General features: G+C 37.7%; 1 protein-coding gene across 4 annotated transcripts in view; it reads left to right on the top strand.

Annotated features, from left to right (window-relative positions):
- LOC135219288 (uncharacterized) overlaps positions 1–20,122 on the top strand; it is a 71,782-nt gene that overhangs the window by 29,676 nt on the left and 21,984 nt on the right. The window contains exons 1-2 of one of the 4 annotated variants that reach the window (XM_064255923.1): positions 8,954–9,179; positions 9,549–10,184. The exons of 2 other annotated variants lie outside the window; for them this stretch is intronic. The gene's annotated coding sequence lies outside the window, so the exon portion shown is untranslated. Of the gene's footprint in view, positions 1–8,953; positions 9,180–9,548; positions 10,185–20,122 lie in introns of those variants that run through there. One more of the 4 variants, XM_064255924.1, reaches the window with a different exon arrangement.

The following is a 20,122-nucleotide window of genomic DNA, read 5'->3' on the forward strand; positions in this document are numbered from 1 at the left end:
GCACCATTGCCCCAAGGACGTTGCAATTGCAAACAAAGGTGATGTGGACCAATCATTGGTCTCCGAATTCTGTGTGTGTGCTAAATAGTTATTGCATTCTCACGGAAGATCAAAGGAACTTCCAAAGCTTGCGATCCTGAGAAGGAGGTCTTGCAAACACTTTCCAGTTTGTCAGGGATTACAAATGATAGTTTGAAATTTATACCTACCGTATTTAGGTTCGAGAAGTGCTTATGAAATTAGGTAACTGTGACTTCGTGTTGATAGTTTGTATCCTTTAGATGTTTTCTGGTTACGAACAAGAAATCTCATGAGAACGTTTCTTTTATTTATTTTTTATCTTAGGAGATTTGATTGTGTTTGTTTGAAAATGGCGGTGGTTTGCTTTTTGTTTAAAGATGTTGATGTATTTTGGTTGATTGAAGATGTTTATTGTTTTTGGTTGGTTGAAGATGTTGATGTATTTTGGTTGATTGAAGATGTTGATTTATTGTGTTTGTTCGGAGGTTAGGATTGATTGTGTTTGTTTGATGATGTTGATTGTGTGCATTAATTGGAAGATGTTGATGTGTGTGTGTTGTGCGCTTGAAAATGTTTGTGTGTGTGTGTGTGTGTGTGTGTTTGTATATGTTGATTTTGTGTGTGTATTTGAAGATGTTGATTGTATGTGTTTGTTTGAAGATGTTGAGCGTTAGCGTATGTTTGAAATATTTGTTGTTTTTGTTTGTTTGAAGATGTCGATCGTATGTGTTTGTTTGAGCACACTATCATTTTCACAACCTCTACTTCCATAGCTGTCGCCTATGAATGAAGATCGATTTTTCATGCTTTCTGGCATGAAATATGCCTAGTCTCTCTCTCTCTCTCTCTCTCTCTCTCTCTCTCTCTCTCTCTCTCTTCTCTCTCTCTCTCTCTCATTCTGAAAAGAGATCATGGAAAAGTATGAGTTTAATAAAAGAAAAAGACACAAGACGTAACGAAGAAGAAAGTTTGTTTTAATTCCGTTGGTAAAAAATCAAAGACTAAAATTAATTAATCTGAAAAAGTTTCAATTCCTAGTTGACAAACTATCAACGGCTAAAATTCATCTGGAAAGGTTGTAATTTTTAAGTTAGCAAAGAAAAATGCCTTGACATTAAGGGGGAAAAGGATTACTCCTAAGTTGACAAAACTAAAGACTAAAATTTATCTGAAAATAATTGAATCCAAAATTTACAAAAATCAAGGACTTAGAATTGATCTGAAAAAGTTGAGAGTTCAAAGTTGGCAAAAAATCGAAAGACTAAAAATAATCCGAAAAAGTGTAGTTCAATGGTAGCAAAAAAAAAAAAAGAAAAAAATAATAATTAAATAGATAAAATTAGTGGGAAAAAATATTAATCCTAAGTTGACAAAAAGCGGACGCTAGAATTAATCTGAAAAAGTTATAGTTGGCAATAAATCAATACATTCTAATGTGAACGTTTTAATTCCAAGTTGACAAAGCAAATCAAAGCCTAATATTAATCTTAAAAGGTTTTAATTCCAAGTTGACAAAGCAAATCAAAGCCTAATATTAATCTTAAAAGGTTTTAATTCCAAGTTGACAAAACACCAATGGCTTAAATTAATCTGCAAAAGTTGTATTGACAAATGACAAAAATAAAAATGTTGACAAATTAGTCTGGAAAAGTTTTAATTCCAAGTTGACAAAAAGATCGGGCTAAAAAATTAGTCTGAAAGAAATTCGGCCAAAGAGTAATAAGGTTGATAAGGTTGAAGGAAAGTAAGCCAGGGAGGAGGGAGCTGATGATAATTCTGACTAAAGTGATGTCTTGGTAGTTATTAAGTCTGAGGGAAATTAAGTCAGTCAGTCATTTTGATAGAAGTTGAGCCAGGTGGTTGGTGGGTCTTAAAAGGAAATGACGACAGAGTTGATTCTTCTCCCTTTTCTTCTTCTTATTATTAAGAAGATGAACCTTATTCATAGGGAACAAACCCACCAAAGGGGCCATTGACTGGAAATTCAAGCTTCCAAGGAATATGGTGTTCATTCGAGGGAGGCAACAGAAGGTAATGTGAAATACAGAAAGAGGAGATCAGCTACGAGAAAAACAGATAAATTAACAAATTAATGAATAAAGGGAAATGCAGTAAAATATGAAAATGCAAGTTGGATTGTATTAGGGTGGTAATGCAGCGTATGTTCGCTTGAACCTCTGAAGTACCAGTTGCACATATCCCCAGGAGGCTGAATGCTGGGGGAGAGTAAAATGGCCTTTGCTGATGTACAGTCCTGTTCAAGTGCAGGATTGTCATCAGTTTATCATTTTCATTTCATTTCTCATTTTTCCATCTAGCCATACTTTCATTTCAGCGCTGAATGATCTTATAGGTCCCAGTGCTTGGGCTATGCCCTAAATTCCATTATCTATCCATCCATCCATCCCTAGGAGGCTGAGAGCAGATGATAATCAGAATTATAATAAATGTGAAGAATTGACTCTAAAATCAGCTAAGTCAGGAAGGTCATTTTCCTGACAGAAAAAGGTTATCGATACAAAAGAAATTAACCCAATAAATGTTATCCAGGCATAGTGATGATGGAAACAGATTTATATATTTCTAAAAGAATTATCATTAGAATGATAGATTAACACAATAATATAATCATCCTGGAAAACCGAGAATGATCAGAGAAAAGGAAAAGTAAATTATCCAGGCATAATAATCTTGATGGAAGCAAATGAGTTATATTTCTGAAAGAATTGTCATTAGAACAATAAATTAAACCAACGAATAATCGTGTTGGAAAACCGAGAATGTTGAAGTAAAGGGAGTAGTGATTTCAGAAGAGAGAAATCCGTGATCTCCCCCTGAATGAACTCTTGAGACTGTGATCAACGAGGGCGGAGTGATTAAATATTTCGGAAGTTTCAGAAATCTGTGTAAATTCATTCCTGAAATGACGTGAAGTTTAACATTTCATCGTTAGTATAATCATTCTTCGGTTTAATTATGTCGACAAGAACACATTTTCATGCAGTGTCAAATCATTTCGTTTTTTTCCCGTGTAAAATTAAACTTCGAAATTAATCTTTCATTCGTGTGTCGGCATAACATTGCAATATTCTGGCAATTTTAAATATTGGCTTCTCTTTGTTGACATGCCATAATGGCTTTTTTGTGGGATTATTTTTCTCCGACAACTCGATTATATAACAATTTCCTATTTATTTTTATTATATTAATTAGTAATTAAGCCGTAAAAAGTAATCCAATTTAGCTTTTATTTTGAATGTTCTTCGTCTCGTATACGGTTCCAGCTACCGTTGTGTAACGCGCACAACCAAACTGACGGATACAGTATATCCTTTCTGTGCTGTTATATGTCACAGGATCCTTGAAGGTCGCTCGAATTTAAGAGTCCGCTTATAATGAATTACAGGGAGGCGACAGATTACCCGGATCTGTTAAATGGTGAACCCACTGAGCTCTGATGATCGTAACATGATTTTGTTTGGTGGACTTTGTTAAATCCCTTACTAGTTAAGGAATACACTTGCTAAGGCAAACTACTCTCGACTGGTTAAGAAATACGAGTGCTAAAATAAGCTACTGGTTATTGAATACTATTGATTACAGTCTCTAAGTCAGGCTAATCTCGACTTGTTATAAATATAGTGGCTAAAACCAGCTAAATGTTGTATCTGGAAAGAATATTATCTTTAAAAGACGCCAGTGAAAAGCCTCGGTTTATTATTATTGATTTTGCTAAAGAATTTTTTCAGATATCAAAGTTAGTTAGAGGTCTTTAGAGATAGTGAAATGGATTGGCCTAGTGAAATGGATTGATGTGTGTGTGTGTGTGTGTGTGGGTATGTTTGAAAAAGAACTGTACAAACGACAGTTGCAACAACTGCTCAGGGAAAAGAATGGAAACGCAGCAAAGAGAGGTCCGATATATTTATGGCTTGCGACTGACATGTTTCCCGTCGTTTGTTCTCAAAGGCTTAAAAATAGCTCTCCAACAGTCCCAACCCCCCAAGCCCCTCCACCCTCCCGGTACAGGTTTTGAGTGGCAGATGCTCTGTAAGACTTAGTCTGTGTTTGATATCAATACAGACTGCCTGGTTCTTCTCCCATCTCAGCTTTAGAGAGCGTATCTATCAGGGGGCAGCTGGCGAAGAGAACTAACTATTCGTGAGAGCTTGAAAGGAAAAACACACGTCATATAGCGAGAGAGAGAGAGAGAGAGAGAGTATCTCGTTCTCCCAAATGAGGGGGGCCACTGCCAGGTTCAGACTGCAGTTCAGTTTCTCTCTCTCTCTCTCTCTCTCTCTCTCTCTCTCTCTCTCTCTCTCTCAAACTTCGCGAAGATAAAGTACGTTCGAAAATCTGGGCAGTACGGTATCGTTCATTGCGCTGTTCGTTTCGCAAGTGAGGTGCTTTGTATTCTTTGTGAACTGAAAGTTTCGTCCTTTTCCGTGGTGGGGACTCTTAAATTGTTTACAATGTATCGTTTCAAATCGATGCTATGGCTGTCCTTTATACGTTTAATTTTTTATCCTATTTATGCTCTTGTGTCATGACTGTTGATTGAGAAATTTATCAAAAATACACTTGCCACAAAATCCGATTTCGAACTTGTTTGCGTTCCGTGAATGTCAGAAATTCTTGGGAAAATGTTCCGGCGTCGCCAACCTTCAGGGCCCCATTGTAGAATAGCAGTTGTGTGTTTAACGCAAATTTATGTATCGCATGACCTTGTTAACTAAAAGCGAACGACCAGTGGGAAAATTTCTTCCGAAATTTAATCCCTGTCTTGGGAACTGCACTGCGGGTTTAATTGTTTCCTTAAGCCGTAATCATTTCCTGAAGTGGGGTCATGTTTTGGTAATTATTACCAGCATTTTGATAAATTACAGCATTTAAAAATTATGATATTAAGATTATATTGTTAAAAAGCTTCAAGTATCTTTTTAAGTTCAACAACTCTGTCTGCTTTTCGAAAACCTCGAAACAAGTAACTACTATTTTGGTAATTATGACCACCATTTTCTTCAATGACATTCAAAGCTTTGACATTAAAATTATTTTAAAGCTTAAAGTATCTAAAGTTCAACAATTCTGTTGCCTTTCGAAAACCTCGCGACATTCAAAGCTGTGACATAAATCTTAAACTATTAGAGCTATAAGTTAGTATCTAAAGTTCAACAACTATGCCTTTCGAAAATCATGGAACAAGTACATAGTATTTTCGTAAACATAACCATCATTTTAATTATTGAGGCATTCAGAACTTTGATATTAAAATTGTTATTAAAGTTTCTAAAGTTCAACAATTCTGTTTGCCTTTCGAAAACCTCGGAACAAGTAAATATACACTCGAGTAGCAAGGTACAAAAGCACTGCGTTCCAAAACTCCGGCTGCGTCTGTTCCCTCGGACACTGTGTTGCAGATCCTCATGACCTTTGACCTTTTCATGATTATAGTACGACGACGACGTCTTCCTCTTCTTGCTTGGGATTTGTAAGCAACGTTTCCTCCAGTTCGGGGATGGATATGCTTAGCTTTCTTGGGTAAGCAACTTAATGTATCGCGTGGCATTCATTGCCCACCAGAGGCTGTCGTGAAGGAATGGGGTGCATCAGCTCACTTTCTTCTCCTTTCCTATTTCTTCCCTAAATCTTCGTCCTCCTCCTCCTTTCTCCTCCAACTCTTCTTCGTCTGCCTCCTCTTCCTTATTTTTGCAGTTCCTCCCAAGGCCAACCAAAATCCGGACATTGCTGGTTACTGTACTTGTGTCCGCCGCAAGGACGTGAAACGTCTAGCTGTCTGTAGTCTAAGTCTTGGGGGACATAAGTACGTGGTGGTTGGTGATTAAGGTCGCGTGGGAATTTGCAATTTGCCCATGAGTCGGACGAACCCATCCTCTGGATCCTGCGGTGCTACCCCATCCTCTGGGTCATATGGGATCGTTGTGGGACAAGCCCATCCTCTGGTTCATATGGGATCGTGGTGGGACAAGCCCATCCTCTGGGTCATATGAGACCGTGGTGGGACAAGCCTATCCTCTGGTTCATACCGAAAATGGCCATCTCTGGGTCCTGTGCACCAGAGGGTCCTCCCAACGAAATAAAAGCACTGAAGTTTCATAGTTTGATTTAAGCTGGAATTCGTCATACTTGTATAACTTAAGCATTGGCGTAATTTGCTATTTGTGTGGTGGATTTGCCTGGCTGTATTTGCTTGCAACTTTGACTTTCCTTGTTGCCACGTCTACTTGATGTATAACTCGAGGAGAATCCGGTACAGTAAGTAGATTTTGCAATTAGGCAGTTTTGAATTTTGGTCATCTCTAAAAGAAGATTTGTCACTACTGTGAATTATGATGACCTCGAAAACACTCGGAATTGATGTTGAATTACGATTAATGCCTTTGGCGTTATCTTACGAAAACTTGATAACTCACTGCAATTGCAGTGTTGCATTTCCTTGTTGTCAAGTGCATTTATTGTGTACTTGAAGAGAATCTGATGTCAGGTACAGTATGTCAGTTTTGCAGTTTTGTTTTTAGGTTTGGCTACCTCGAAAAGAGGTCTTAATATTGTGCTTTCCTTCGAGATTTTGCGAGATATTGATTATAGAAATGACGAAAACTCGTAACTTTGTTGAGGGTGAGGTGACTTTGAAAGATCTCGGTCAGGGCTTCTGGAATATCATGTTTCTTGCCAGATTCCATTTGTCAGCGAATATTGAGGAGTTTAATGTTAGTTTTAATTTTATTTGACAGATATGAAGGATTTTAATTGAAAGTGTTCCTTTCAATGTTAGTTTTCATTTTCTTTACAGATATAAAACGATTTTGATTTACAAAGCGAGTTTTTTCATTTTAGTTTTCGTTTTATATAAATATTAAGGAGTTAGATTAAAAGGGAGGTTAATTTCAATGTTAGTTTGATTTTCTTTTACTAATATTTGGTTATTGTAATTAACAGTAGCTTCCTTACAGTGTTAGTTTTCGTTTCCTTTTACAGATATTAAATTATTTTAATTAACGGGAACGTTCCTTTCAATGTTAGATGAATTTTTCTTTGACAAATATTAAGGAGTTTTAAGTAAAAGGGAGGTTCCTTTCAGTGTTTAATTTTCTTTTTGCAAACATTAAGGTATTACAATTGACAGGAGATTTCTTTTTATTTTACAAATATTAAGGAGTTTAATTGAAAGGGGGTTCCTGTCAATGCTAGTTTTCTTTTTCTTTAACAAATATAAAAGTATTATAAATAACAGGAACCTTCCTTTCATTTTCTTTTACAAATCGGCTTAAAAACCGATGTCACCAAAACTTGACGTCAGAGAGGTATAATTAAGATAGGATTGAGGTACTTCATCCCTTCTCCTTTTTTAAATGCTCTTGTATATGCGATGTGGCGTTCCGTAGCTTTTGTATAGTGTCACGTAGCTAGTGTTATGGAAGTTAAATCGGATCTTTCTCCATTTTATAAGAAAACCATGCAATTGCTTAGCGGAAAATACTGTTGGCTCGCTCTTGATCGCATTACGTACGCTATTCACCGAGGAAATAATCGTCTCAAAAAGTTGTCCTTTGTAAAGAGAGGAGGAAAAGAATTTAAATAAAACGGAGATCCTTAAAAAAAAAAAAAAAAAAAAAAAAAAAAAAAAAAAAAAAAAAAAAAAAAAAAAAAAACAAAAAAAAAAAAAAAAAAAAAAAAAAAAAAAAAAAAAAAAAAAAAAAAAACAAAAAAAAAAAAAAAACCACGAGATCCAAAAGAAAAGAGAGAGAAAAAAAAACAAGGAGGAAAACCTCCGTCACTCAAAAGTTGTTGCTATTGAATGAGACGCGTTCTTTGGGACCCTGGCAAATGGGATTCTATCGGCTTACAAATTCAATTAAGGAATCTCGCGATGCCGCAATAGAATGAAGAGATTCTCTCTGCGGCCACTTCGTCGTGTGTGTGTGTGTGTGTGTGTGTGTGTTTGTGGGCGGGAGAGTGGAGTGAGAGAGCAGGGAGAGCCCTTAGAGAGGGAGGGGGAGAGGGAGGGAAAAGGGCCCTCTTTGTTTTGAGAAAGAAAGACAGAGGGAGAGGATATCGTGGATGATACTTACCTTCCCCAAACGCGAGATCCACTGGTACGGAAAAAAAAAGTTTATTTCTGCGTATCTCTCTCTCTCTCTCTCTCTCTCTCTCTCTCTCTGAATATGCCTGTTTAACCTTCATTGTTTCTAAAAAAAAAAAAAAATAAAAAAAAAAAAAAAAATCGAATCATCGGAACATTTCCAGCCATGATCCTGTTATTGCAACTAATGACGTCACTGATGCGAAATTGTTTTATCCTTGTGGTGTTGCAGATGTTGACTATTGGTCGCATTCCGGCCATTTCGTAAAGGGGATTTAAATCTGCGGAAATTCGTCGAATTGCTGCATCTTATTCGAAGGGAATTCGTGCGCAGTGTTATGCTTACGAATCTTGACTGAAAATGCCCCATAACGCGAGCGTATTGCGTGCTTGTCCCAAGGAAGAGAGAGAGAGAGAGAGAGAGAGAGAGAGAGAGAGAGAGAGAGAGAGAGAGAGAGAGAGAGGGGGGGGGGGGGGTTTGCACTCCGTCTTTGAGAATCGTGTTTGATTTGAGAACCTTACGAGGAAAGGAATGGTTAGGGGATTTTTCCTTATAAATCCTATATACGTTGAGAGTGTGTGTAATTTCAGTTCGAAACATACGGCATCGTATCGTGATTAAGACCGGAAAGCCTTAACGAGGTAATCTTCACTAGAGATCCCACGGGGAAGGAAAGACTGTTTAAAATATCCACCTCCTCCCACCTGGCCTTTGTCTGCTTATCCTGGCTCCGCGCAAAACGTATGTACCAGATCAACAACAAAAATCTCTCTCTCTCTCTCTCTCTCTCTCTCTCTCTCTCTCTCTCGTTTAGACGTTTTCAAGGTCGCACACGGGAGTTCTCTCTCTCCCTTCAGTCGATCTGGTCGAGTCAGCAGGGAGTCCTCCTCCTTCCCCCTCTCCTCCTTTACGCCTCCTCCATTCCTCACTCTCGGCTCCTCCTCACACTCGCTCACTCACATCCTCCTCCTCCTCCTCCTCCTCACCTCACTCAGTCTTCACCTGGGAACTCGACCGAACATAGGGCGGCGGTGCTTAGCAAACGAACGACAGGTGCGTTCCCGTCGTCCGTCTCTCTACTTCTTCTTCTTCTTGCGCGTTTTCTTGTGACAGTGTCGCTTGTTCTGTGAACTTCGGTCGGTGTCTTTCGAGTTTTCTCGATTGGTTCCTCGTGTTTTTAAAAAGACTTTCATTTGCTTTAATTCACTGGAAATTGATTTTTCGGGCTAAGATTTTGCGGTGTTCTTCAAGTTTTGTTGTTTCACTTTTAACGTTTTTGTGATTTTCATTTAGTTATAAAATCATTGGAACTTGATTTTTTGGGGCTAAAGATGTGCGGTGTTCTTGAAGGTTTGGTGTTTCACTTTTAATGCCAAATTGATAGAAAATTGATTTATGTAGGTGCAAATTTTCTTTTTACAGAATGACTTTTGTGCGAGTTGTGAGGTGCCGTTGAAAAGACGCAAAACCCGTTCCGGAGGATTTCAGTCGTGAAAAAGCGTTCGTCCTAATATCCGGTTCCAGATATTACGCGCCATACGAACGAAAAACAGAAGAGGATCGAACGTCTAAAAACGTTATTTCGAACGACTTACGATGCCATTGATATACTTTGTGATTTGATTTAAAAAATGAAAATAAATTAAATATATTGAATAAAAGAAAAGTAATTTTGTTGGCCGATTCTAATCAGGACAGCGACATACGATGCCAGTAATTACTTTGTGCTTTAATTTAAAAAAATGAAATTTGAATACAAAAAATAAAAACAAAGTAACCTTTCGGCTGATTCTGATGAGAAAACGAAAACTTTTCCCTATTTTTACGATATATACTATCACTTAATGTCTGTATGAAAGTCTTTGATCTCGGGCCTTATTTTAAAAAGTGTTTGGTGAAAACATTTGGCCAAGACTCCTTCACAAGAGCCCTTTCTAAGGCTCTGTAGGGGCGTTTTAATCTCCTTCAGGAGCCCTTGTAGTGGATACCTGGTGGTGTATGTACAAAGGAGCTTAGCCTGGAGACGAGTGGAGCAGTGTCATGTCTTGAATGATTTAGGTATGAAAAGTTATTTTCTTTTTTTATTAATAGGTTTGTCCTCCTACTGCTGCTGTTGTGATGGCAGTTTGATTATATATATATATATATATATATATATATTATGTATAGTATATTATATAAGATGTATATATATTATAAACTATATATATATATCTATATATATATATATATATCTATATATTTCATATATCATTCTGCAACCTCGTCTGGTTTGCCAATATCAACAATAAATTATTATTAAGCAAATATTTTATTTTTACATAGTATGTGCTCTGTTAAAAAGTGAGAGTATAGTATATATTGTATATGTACAATATTAAATGTTCATTTATTTCAGATCATTAATTCTCGATGCTTGGGCGTGTGTGTGTATTTTTAGCTTCTTTAACTTGAAAAGTCCTTTAGGTCGATTTTCATGTATGCGCTTATTGTGTGAATGGACTTAATTCGATAACTCCATGTGAAAGTTTCATTTTCGAATTTGTTTCGGTATTCGTCCTGTTGTCGTGTATTCTTATTAAGTTTTTCTCCCAAATTCAAGTTCCATTTCATTTCATTCTAAGTTCCACATAGAAATGAAAGTCGAAAATTTGGGATTTAAAAAAACGGCTGCAAGTCGAAATTGGATTTTTTGTTAGTCTGCTAATGCTTCAAGTATAATTAGGCTTCTGTTAGAGGCTGAGAATAATGTATATATATATTTTTTTATTTTGTAAAGAATGATTGAGGCCTATTCTGTCAGACGATTATAATCATTCTTGTTTGTTGTTAGATGCTGCAAATTATATGCAAGTCTTGTTGTTGTCGTTGAAACCCAAAGTGCTGAGGCTCGCTGTTAGTTATTCGAGTATTCATTAAACGTTCATCTGTACAATTAACATGGCAGAGTGAGCGAGATGTTCTGATATAGTTGTGCCGTGAATAAGCTTGAATATTTTGTTGACTTATTTTCCCCCTACGTGTTTGTTTATGTAGTACTTGCTTTCTGCCAAATTAAGAGTGGCAGGGGCAGGTCCTGTGTGAACTTCCAACAAAGCCAATCGACTCCGCAAGTCCAGTCGGTTAGTTTTTGTGCTGCCCGTGACGTAGGAAACAAGTTTTTCCAGAATGTGCTTAGGAAACACAAGACTGCATTTTACGCAGTTACAACCTACCTTGCCGCCTTGTGGACTCAGGAGAGGACAGTAACCTTTATCTTGCAAGTTGGCAGTCGTTGTCTCTTGCCTTTTGTTTATGTATTTCGTCATTGTTCTTTACATTCCGGGGTGTTGGTAGTACCGTCAGTGAACCTTACGAGGTAAACTGTGGGCATTACTTCATTCTCATCGCAACGTCCCTTCGTCCCAGAGCTTCAACCTCTTTTCATTTCTTTTACTGTGCCTCCGTCTGACTTTCCAGCCTCTCTAACGACTGTTTCACGGTGCAACGGCGAGATTGTTGTCCTGTGACACCTTTCCGCCCTTTTTACTGTCAATTTCCGTTTCGGCGCTGAATGACTTCATAGGTCACAGCGCTTGGTCTTGAGCCTAAATTCTGTATTCCAATTCCAATTATTCCTTTCGTTGTTAGCAGTGCTTTGTGTGAAAGCGTCCAGCCTTGTTGCACCGCCCTTCTTGCAATGCAAAATCTGATTTCGAGGCTCGTCTGTGGCAGAGCCCCAGTCCTGTTATGTAGTGGGTACACGTCCCCGCGATCTATAGTTAAAATGACGCCAGGGTGGCCGAAGTCAACTATAGATGCCAGCAAGCAGCCTTGCCTGCCCCTGACCTTTGCTTTCGCTGCATTGAGAAAGGATTCACCTTGCAGGCGTGCAAGAAAAGGAAAATTGTTGTCCCACTCATTTTAGGGGATTTTGGGATTGTCCCTTTTCGTGGTCCATTCAAGAATAATGAGAATCTGGGGTTGAACAGTAATTGTTTGATTATTCCGATGGGTGGTAATCAGTTAAGAGAATTAGTGAAAATAACTCTTAATTACGTATATTTTTTTGTGATGAAGTTGGAACCTTTCTGTGACTCCTTTCAGATGAACACCATATTATTTGGAAGCTTGAATTTCAAGCTAATGGCCTCTGTGGTCTTCTTCCAGAGGAATAGGGTTCATCTTCTGAATAATATTAAGTCATTGAAAACATTCGAATAATAATAATAATAATAACTCATGGAAAATATCCGAATAATTTTGTAGATTTAAAATGAAAGAAAGATATCTAATTTTATTGTCATTTGTAAGTCGTATCATTTGAATAAGACATTTTAATCAAAATCGCTCGAAATCCGTCTTTCTGTATTATTTTCCCTTTTTGTCTTTAAAAAAAATTCCCAGTGTTCTGTAGACGTTTTGTTAGCGTTTTTCTTTTGAGTTATTTCAGAGTTGGATATTGTTGTTGTTTCACAGGTAGGTATATCCATTGCATATCCTTTAGAGGCATATCCTTTATGCAAGAACTGCCCAACTGCTACCTCCATTTTGTTGGGGAGTTGCAGAGTCCCTGAGGTCTTCGTGGACCCATTACTCTCTTGAGTTATGACTCTGCATACCACGTGGGGTACTGTACTTGGACAGAACCCACGGCTTAATGGAATTAAAGTTCTTTGTGTGTGCGTTTTCCATTTCCCGAATTAGCATATACTCACACAAACGCATATATATATATTAATTATATATATATTATATATATATATAGATATATGTATATCTATATAATTAGTATTTATTTATATTTATATATACATGCATATACATTTACATATATATACATATATATTTATTTACATATATATACCGGTCACTCTTTACCAGGTACGTATGTGTGTATTTCCAGTAGGAAATGTCGTGTGTGTAGAGAGAGAGAGAGAGAGAGAGAGAGAGAGAATGCGCTCAATTGCGACTCACTGGATCATTGCAGCCGTTAGATGTAATGATTGTCGTATGTAAGGAATGTTGGTGCCAAGATCATGTGAAATATTCACACGTTTGAAACAAGTTGTAACTCATTGTGACATTTCATATATAAAAAAAAGAACCAGGCCTCCGCAAGACACTACATTCATCCTAACTTGTTTTTGAAAGTGTTATTTACATTGTATTGTCAGACTATATATTCTTTTTTTTAAAATCCATTTGTGGAGCATAAAGCTGATTTTCATTCACTCTGCCTGGGGTGTGGGTTAGGTAGTACTACATGCAGAAGTCTGCAGTCGGTGGAAATTGTCGATTCGTTGGCTTGAATTGACGCCCCATAAATAAGGAATAGTCATCCGTTACTGAGCGATTCCGACACTTTTTCTCTCTCTCTCCTTTTTATATAATTTTTTTTTATTTTTTTATGGCACAGCGTTGAAGCACTCTCTCTCTCTCTCTCTCTCTCTCTCTCTCTCTCTCTCTCTCTCTCTCTCTCACAACGTACTGCACTCGCGATGGAGTTTATACCTACCAGAGCTACATCAGTAGTAGCTCCTGTAGTAGCTCTGAGCTAGTAACAAGCTGATGTACTAGTTTTACTTCTTTTAAAACTTTACATTATAGTGTGTGTGTGTGTGTGTGTGTGTGTGTTAGAGAGAGGGAATTCCAGTATTACATCAGCAGGATATTTCTATGCCCTAAATATCAACCACTAGTTACTTGTCAAAAAATCACTTAAGCCTCTACATCTGACGGCCCGTGTGCGTTATTGAAAATGAGCACTGGCTGCTCTCTTGAGCTAGATGCCGTGCTGGCATAAGGCCAGCTCTACCTAAAACAAAAATTACAAGAAGCAAGTTGTCATCATAACTGAATTAGCTAGAAAAGAGACAGAATTTGAAGTATTTTAATCAAGGTAGTGTGAGCACTGTGAGTTTCCTTGTTCCGTACCTCTTGCCATCGTACAATTTAGGAGGGAAATGAAAAAAAAAAATCGACTTAGTGCGGTAATTAACCTTTGTCACAACTTTTGTGAAGGGCTCTGGTAATTTACTTTGAAAAAGACTGTTATTAGTCTCTGTAAACTAGACACCAAGCTGCATTTGTAAATTATTGTAAATTACTTTTTGTGTGAAAAATAATCTTAAATCAAGCTTCAGTGGCATAAAAAGAGCTTTGCAGTTTTAAGTTATGAGTGAATAAATTTTGAAAGTTCCTTCTTGTCAAATTCATGGTGGAATTTGGCTCACTTTCAAAGATGTTTTACGAGCCTGATAGCCCAAGTCTCTCTCTCTCTCTCTCTCTCTCTCTCTCTCTCTCTCTCTCTCTCTCTCTCTCTCTACAAAGCAACTACTGCAGTAAACTGACGTTGGTTTGAGACCATCACAACCTCCACCCGCACTTGTTTCGTGGATCGAAGGAGAGACACCCTCTCTCTCTCTCTCTCTTTCTCTCTCTCTCTCTCTCTCTCTCTCTCTGTGTGTGTGCGTGCGCGCGTGCTCTCGCGTTAGGTAAGGGGTACATGACAGAGAATTGGAGGAAATTTATTTTTTTAGGCCCCACTGTCCAGACTGTCTTCGTTGTTCAGCCAATGTTTGACGGTAGACAGCCGTTAGAGACGGAAATCAGCGAACATATTCTTTGTTAGAGTTAATTGATTTTACATGAAACATTCTCGCTCGATTTCCAGCTGAGAGAGAAAGATAGAGAGAATCGATCAAGAGGCGTTTCAAAAGCCATTTCTACGCAATGCAAATCATGTTTCTGATTATATATATATATATATATATATATATATATATATATATTATATATATATATATATATATATATACATGCATACATAATTGTATTTATTTGAAAGTTTGCATGTATTTATAAGCAAACAGCACTCATTCTGTTCATACAAGTAACGCCCCCCACATCCCCCAGGGAACTCGTAATGAGACGGGGGTCATCCAATCAAGAACCGAACACACTATATATACGGTATCTGCGTAGTTTGGAGAAGTGGCGTTTATATGTGTCCTTTTTCTCATGGCTTGATCATCAAGGCTGTCACATGAATGTCGTAGTTTCACTTTCTCACGGAATTGCTTTGTGCTCACTTCTTTCTTACCTCTTTTCTTTGGCGAGTTTTCTTTTCTCCCTTAGCTTCCGCATTGGAGGTTTCATGGGTTTTGCCAACCCACTTTTATCTTTTCTTTTTATTGTTTCACAGAAAGATACGTTTGTATTCATATATATATATATATATATATATATATATATATATATATATATATAATATATATATTTAAGGCGAGATCCATCACCCGATCTACACACACACACACACACATATATATATATATATGCATGTGTAGAGAAGAGAGAAAGAGAGAGAGTCAACGAATTACAGTACTTACAACCGTTAACAAGAAATTACGGCTAAATAAGCGTGTCATAAATAATCAGAATGACGTCACTTTCGCAAACAAAGCAAATAACCCAAAACCAAAGCCAACTGAGCTGTGCTTCAAAACATCCTAGTATTTTTCTTCTTTCCGAAAGAAAAAGAATAAGAAAAAAAATCTGCAAAAATACACGTAGATAAGAACATCCCCACAGACATCTCTTGTCAGAAACCGCCAAAGAGGAGAGATCAAATTGTGCTCAACCAAAGTCTCGAGATTCGTGACACCTCTCCCCTCTCCCGGGCAAAGCAGGCCGCCTCTCTATGCCCAATTCCCGCCCATTTAAAAGATGATGCCACTTGTCACAACGCTTTACGTACCCCTGCTTTAATGCCACCCCTCCCCTATCCCGTAGGGTTACTTCTTGATTATACCCCCTACCCGCAGCCCACCCCGTGTGTCCTATACCAGAGGTCCCAAGCCTTCATTCACAGCGTGATTCTTGCAGCGATAATATTTCCCTTCCCTCGTCAGTTTACGCTTGATTTTTGCGTCTCCTCCGTTTATCCTTGACTTATTTTTTTTATTTATGATTCGTTCTGTCCTCAATTTTCTCAACTAATTATCTGGCTTGCGGTCCACTGTCTCTTTTTTTCAACCCCTCCCCCCACCACTACTAATAATTTACCTTATCCACATGTTGCGTATCTCCAGTTGACTTCACTTTCTTATGATGTTTCCATTTATCTTTCTATTTGCTTCTTTTTTTTTATCCGGCTACGATCTTTATTGTTTGGTTTAAGCCCATCTTGCACATGAAGGAGCATTTATTTCCCAATTTTATGATTTATTCTGATATTTTTTATATATATTTTCTCAGAGGCGTCATTTGTTCATGCTTAGCATTTTCATGGGTTTGTTATTTATCTTATTTTGGCGTGTTAACGTTTTTATTGAAGTTTCTTTATATATATATATATATATATATATATATATATTATATATATATATATATATATATATATATATCATTTTTTTCTAGACTCATTTCTCTTTTTCATATATTTTCTTACATTTTCATTAAAGACGATTCTGTTAAGCTCAGATCAACTTTATAGAACGTAAAGATACTTCAAGGTCCAACCTCTCTTGCCTGTCAGCGGCACGTGTGATGTATGTGTGTGAGAGAGAGAGAGAGAGAGAGAGAGAGAGAGAGAGAGAGAGAGAGAGAGAGAGAGAGTTTTTAAGTAACTATCTCCCCTCGAGTGGATTTGAGGAGATAGAAGGTGTAATGCCTTTATCAAGGTAGGAAGTTCTCACATTTTCTGAGAGAGAGGGAAAGAGAGAGGGAGAGAGATAGAGAGAAGGTGTTGGGGGGATATTGATTGACAGTTATCTCAAAACTAGCGTTACAATATGGCCATCCAAGAATAAAGGTTTAGAGGAGAATATTGAAAAGTACTCCTCTACTAAATGGTTCCTCGTTAAAATGGTAATGACTGTTTTTGTTATTATTATTCAGAAGATAGTCCGCATTCGTATGGGACAAGCCTATAGGGGCCGTTAACATGAATATGGTGTTCATTTGAAGGAAATTCTAGATGATAAAAGGGAATACAGAAAGGAAGCGGTTATTAGAAAAAAAAGAAATTTAAATTAATAGATTAGCAGATATGTAAATGATTGTCCAATTGAGTTTTTATGTAGAGTAAGAAGTTACTGAGAGAGATTGTGCGGAAATATGATAGTTCTTTGCTTGCGTATATATATATGCATGAAAATCTTTGGTTGATTTTAGTGATCCTCTAAGGACACGGGCGCTTTTCAAGAGGTTCCTGTAATCGAGAAAAAGAGAGAGTGAATATAGTGCCTGGCATGCAATCATTATAGATCATATTCACATCATGCTTGCGTTGTGATTTATGCAAGCATACGGAAGTGCACTCGAAGTGAATAAAAAAATGGCGTATAATTAATTATGGGTTCATAACATCGAGGTGAAGTGGCGGCTGCACAACGCTGGGCTGTTTAGGGTCCTGAAATATTTAGTTAGTAGGAATTGGATAAAGGAACAATCTAATTCTTATTGACTTGGCTAAATTTGCTCGTGGCTGTTTGGTCTTCATTTTTTCCTGATCTTTTTATTAATCCAATTACATTTACGTAGATAATTTACTTAAGATATAATGAAAACTTTATTCTTTGGGAGCTTAAATTTCAAGTCAATCGCCCCTGTGAGCTTGTTCCATATGAATAGGGTTCATATGCTGAACAATGATAATGATACTGATAATTATGGTACTACTAATAGTAATAATAATATTGGGAATGCTGCTTATTTACTGTTTTGTGCATGTTATGCAGTATTATGATTTGTGATGTTTTTATTCCAAATTATTATCTTATGCTTCATTGCTATTACCACAAAACCACCCATTATTGAGACTTGTGCACTGAAACTATTGAACGATAAATTTGTCTTATGAACTTTCCTCTTACTAAGTCAATTATCCCCAATTTCTGGAGACTAGTATAATGGCTTACTAAAACTGACACTCAAAACTTATGCTAAAGAGACTAACAGATTAACCCCCCCCCCCCCCCTCTCTCTCTCGTCTCTCTCTCCTCCTCGTCTCTCTCTCTCTCTCTCTCTCTCTCTCTCTCTCTCTCTCTCTCTCTCTCTCTCTCTCTGCAGTTACTAAAGTCCTGACTCAGAAATCAGCTTAGCCCAACTTGGGGCACAAATACTTAGCAACTTTGGTCGAAATTTTCCCCGGTTTTGGATTGTCTTGCGAACTCTTGATTGGCTAAGAATAAGTGCGGAAAGTTCTTTTTATTCTTCCTTTCTTTTCGTTCGGTCTCTGCTTCAAATTCGCCTTATTCTCGGAACCGGTTACGGGTATCAGATTAGCCACCGGGTACTGACAAAACATCGCTTTGGTAGTAATTGGTTACGCGATTCTCTGTTCCAGAGATTCTCATTGACGTCATCTGGGAATGCAAGGACTTCCATAATTATGGAGGCCTTCACAAGGAACTGCCTTCCAGAAATAGGAGGACTTTTATTCGTGACTGTCTCGAAGTAGAAGATGTCGAGTTACGAAAAAGATGGCGTCTCTTTGCCTCCGCGTGCCTTAGTATCATCAATTTCTTTTATTTATTACTATTTGATTTTTTTTCATTCTCGCGCTGTGCTGTACCTACCACTTTCTCTCCCGTCAGGAAAAGAGTGAAAGTTTTAAACTCCTGCATCCTTTTGACAGCTACTTTTTCCACCAGCTAAAAATTAAGGAAATCTTATTTCACGAAACAAAGTCAGTTTTATTTTTTAGTCCGGTGTGGTCCATCCGACTCTTGTGTCGCGTCTTCTTTACCACTCCACTCATTTGTGTTCTTTGTCTTATGCTGTTCAAAACGCACGAGCACAATCACTTCAGATATATAGATATATATATATAATATATATAGTATATATATATATAATATATTATTATATATAATAATTATAATATATTATATTATTATGTCTGTGTATGAGTTTGTATAGCGTGGCCGTCGATGTAAACTCCCGTCCAGGTGTGTGTTAGGTGGAGTTTATTAGCATTGCGCTGTTATAACGCATCGTATTAATATTATCGATTAACACTATACAGTAGACGCTTCTATCAATGCCTGACACTTGTCACGTGTTGTAGGCGGAGGAATTTATTTCTGCATAAGCGATGATTGTTTGATATTATGAAGATGGTCTCTCTCTCTCTCTCTCTCTCTCTCTCTCTCTCTCTCTCTCTCTCTCTCTCTCTCTCTCATTAGGAAAGGGACCCTTAGTACCATGTCGATTTTATCAGCCTTTAACTGTCCCTGTTTTGTTCTTATCACCTTTCTTATCGCCCAAACAGGAATTTGCGAAGACGGGTATTCCTTAAGTAAAAGAAGAGAAAGTTTTGCCTTTCCTTTTATTCCATTTTGTGTTTGAACACTTTTTCCCCATCTCTGATCCTTCATTCATGAATACGCCATTGTACTCTTTAAGTTTTTGTAACTAATCGAGTTACGATTCCTATGAATGGGGAAAGTGACTTCTGGTGTATTTGAGAGAAAAAATAAAGAAAAGAATGAGTACATGAGTGTGAGGAGTATGCATGTCTATTAGCTGAGAGAGAGAGAGAGAGAGAGAGAGAGAGAGAGACTGACTATAACTTCCAAAGGATACAATTTTCTCCAAACCGAAAGCTCCCGTTGTAGCGGTTCAGGAGGTCGTGTATTGCGCCAATTTTGAATGTGACTTAGTAGTTGTCGACGGAGGGGAGGAGAATGAGGAAGGGGCAGGGGGTACCTGGTGGATGGCCTTGAGGACAAGAGGAAGGGGGAGGGTGCCCCTGCCACCAGGTACATCGATTCCTGCCACGCCCCAACTAATGTTAGGGTTTGGGGAAAGGAAGCATGGAGTGAGAGACGGAAGAAGGAGGAACGCGATTGAACTAAGGAAGGCAGATGTGTGGACAGCAATGAGACCGTTAGTCTGTTTGTTTTTTAAACTGGAGTCACAAAAGGGGCGTCCAGCGAGTGACATCTTCCATGAGTAGATGGTGATTAAAAGGAGGTTTGAAACTCTCGCAGGCTCCTTCTTTGTGC

The sequence above is a fragment of the Macrobrachium nipponense genome, chromosome 1, assembly GCF_015104395.2.
Source record: "Macrobrachium nipponense isolate FS-2020 chromosome 1, ASM1510439v2, whole genome shotgun sequence".
NCBI classification, from domain to species: domain Eukaryota; kingdom Metazoa; phylum Arthropoda; class Malacostraca; order Decapoda; family Palaemonidae; genus Macrobrachium; species Macrobrachium nipponense.